Raw genomic sequence first — 3,365 nt, 5'->3', positions numbered from 1 at the left:
GCAAATTCATATGGATCCATAGATGAGTATTCCAGTTTGACTGTGTAGTAGTTGTCTACTGCTGTGTAGCAAATTACCCCAAAATGTAATGGTGTAAAATACGAACGTTTATTATCTCACTGTGTTGGTCCAAAACCTTGGGGGCAGCTTGGCTGGGTGCCTCTGGCCCAAGGTCACTTAGGCAGTTGTAGTTGTCAGGGCCAAAATTTTGCTTGAGGACACAACTTGAGAGGATTCACTTTCAAAGGCACTCAGGTGGATTTGGGCAGACCATAGGCCTCTGTTCCCACCATGTGGGTCTCTTCACAGACCTGCCTCATGACATGGAATCTGGAGTGAGTGATCTAAAAGAAAGCAAGAAAGGGAATACCTAAGGTAGAAGTCACAGTCATTTTATGATCTAAACTTTGAAGTGACAGCTCATCCCTTCTGCCATATTTCTTTTCTTTTCTTTTTTCTTTTTTTGAAATGGAGTTTCATGCATGTTAACCAGGCTGGAGTATAATCACACGATCTCGGCTCACTGCAGCCTCCGCCTCCTAGGTTCAAGTGAGTCTCCTTGCCTCATCCTCCTGAGTAGGTGGGATTACAGGCTCCCACCACCACACCCAGCTAATTTTTGTATTTTTAGTAGAGACGGGGTTTTACCATGTTGGCCAGGCTGGTCTCAAACTCCTGATCCTCAGGTGATCCTCGGCCTCCCAAAGTGCTGGGATTACAGGCATGAGCCACCGCACCCAGCCTCCCTTCTGCCATATTTCATTTGCAAGTAAGCCAATAAATCCAGCCCATACTGAAGGGGTAGGGATTCCACAGAGCATGAATATCAGGAGGTAGGAATTCGTAAGGGGTCTTCCTACCCACTGTGGTCTGTTGGATCATTTCAGGCAATTTGGAAGAGATTTGGCAAAAACGTACAGAAAGCAAGGAAGTTAAAAATTCTACTACCCATTGTTTTTATTACAAGTCACCAAGCTAACACCAAAAAGAGGGAGAGAAGCCAGTCCATCCAGTCAAGTGTCTGCTCCAATGCCATCTTTTCCCAAAGAAGCCCCCTTTGGCCACCTTATTAGGGTTTCCCCTCTTCCTGCTACCCACTATCTGATCTTGTTCTTTTTTTCATCCTTATATGACATAGTATTTATTTACTTGTTTATTACATTTTCCCACCCACTATATTGCAACCTTCATGAAGGCAGGGACCTTGTCCATTTTGAATCTCAGCGCACAGCAGACATTTACCAAATCACTGCTGGACTCTCTATATAAACAAGAGGCACATCTGATGCACATTCCCTAAAACATGGTTGGAAAGGCCAGGGTAGAAACAGGAAACAGTAAGAAATAAGTATTTGCCATGATTTCTTTATTTTCTGTAATCTATTTTATTATTATTATTATTATTATTATTTTAGGGGCAATCTGGTTAGAAGACCTAAGAAGCCAGAGAACTCTCAGTGAAGAAAACAAAGCTGATCAGGGATTTGCAGGGTGTGGTGGATTTGGTAAAGCGGAGAAGTGAGCTCTGTTTAAGGGAGGGAAGAGTGGGAGTAGCAGGTGGATGGGTAAGGAAGAATCAGGTTCAAGCTTAGAAAGCTAAGCAGGGCACATGAAACAGGCTGAAGCCAACTCCAATCCCTTGCCAGTAGCCCGGCCACCTGATACACCGAGGCCATGTGTCTCCATTCACCACTCAAACAGCTGAGCAAAAACACGGGCATTGCCAGGCTTTTTCTGAGAGTCTCCAAAAAGGAACCCAAGTGATAAACACCGCGTCTCTCACAAAACTAGATAGATAGATGTCCCTTTAAAAGAATTTGCTGCCAACATATCTTTCCAGCCATAAGTGAACATCTTTGAGGATCACCTAATTCCATTTACTCTGATGTTGTGTTCACCCAGCAACCTCTTGAGGAGTCATTGACAGCCCAGGGATTTCTACAGTGATCCAGCTTGAGCCAAGTACCCATCACTGAACCAGTCCCTTGGGGCCAGGGCAATGGTGTTCTCTGATAGGCCAGCGAAGGACATGTGACTGCCCTGTTGCCATGGAGTGAGGTCAGTCACAGACACAAAGTCATATGATCTGGAAACTGAAGGAAGATAGTGTCTCCAATTAAAACTGGGATGACTTTGTCCAAAGATGTTGAAGGATCCTGGGAAGATGAGAAACAGATGTTCACATCACATTGCAGTTCCCGGTATCACAGTCCCTTAAGAGGAATTTCCACACACTCGGACTGTGGGGAAGAACAGATTGTTTAAGCTAGATGCCAGGGAGGGAACCTCAGGGTGTGTGAGCCACCTATCAAATATGCCATAAAGAAAGATAAATAGGCCAAGTGCAATGACTCTTATGCCTGTATCCCAGCACTTTGGGAGGCTGAGGCAAGCAGACCACTTGAACCTAGGCATTCAAGGGCAGCCTGGGCAACATAGTAAGACCCCGTCTCTACAAAAAATATAAAAATTAGCCAGGCGTGATGGCACGTGACTATAGTCCCAGCTACTTAGGAGGCTGAGGCAGGAGGATGGCTTAAGCCTGTGAGGTCAAGGCTGTAGTGAGCCAAGATTTCACCACTGCACCCCAACCTGGGCAGCAGAGCAAGACCCCATCTCAAAAAACAAGAAAGAAACAGAGTATTATTTACTATATCTCTGTAAATAGTAGGCTCAGAGATATAATAGGCACTCAATAGATGTTTGTTATAAATGGCAGAAATCCAAGAGAAAGAGGGACCTCTTACAAATTAAAAGAGACTCAGGAACATTTATGTGCTAATGTACATAAGTCCTCATTTCTCCTGGATAAGTAATCAGAAATGAGTTGGCAGGAGTATAGGTAGGTATATGTATTAGTTTGGTATTGCTGCTGTGACAAATTACCACAAACATAATGGCTTAAAACAACAGAAACTTACTATGCTACAGTTTTAAAGGTCAGAAATTTGGAATTCATTTCACTTGGCTGCAATCAAGGCACAGGCAGACCTGCATTCCTTTTGAAAGCTCTAGGGAAGACTCGTTCTCTTGTCTTTTCCAACTTCTAGAAGCCACCTGCATTCCTGGACTCATGGCCCCTTTTCCTCTTCAAAGTCAACAACATAGCATCTTCACATTTCTTTCTCTGGCCCTCTTGCCTTCTTCTTAGAAGAATATTTATAGCTGGGCACGGTAGCTCACGCCTGCAATCCCAGTACTTTGGGAGGCTGAGGCAGGCAGATCACAAGTTCAGTAGATCGAGACCATCCTGGCCAACATGGTGAAACCCCGTGTCTACTAAAATACAAAACATTAGCTGGGTGTGGTGTCGCACACCTGTAGTTCCATCTACTCGGGAGGCTGAGGCAGGGCAATTGCTTGAA

Source organism: Cebus imitator, unplaced genomic scaffold (genome assembly GCF_001604975.1).
Source record: "Cebus imitator isolate Cc_AM_T3 unplaced genomic scaffold, Cebus_imitator-1.0 Scaffold122, whole genome shotgun sequence".
In the NCBI taxonomy this organism is placed as follows: domain Eukaryota; kingdom Metazoa; phylum Chordata; class Mammalia; order Primates; family Cebidae; genus Cebus; species Cebus imitator.
Note: the sequence above shows the minus strand (reverse complement) of the source record.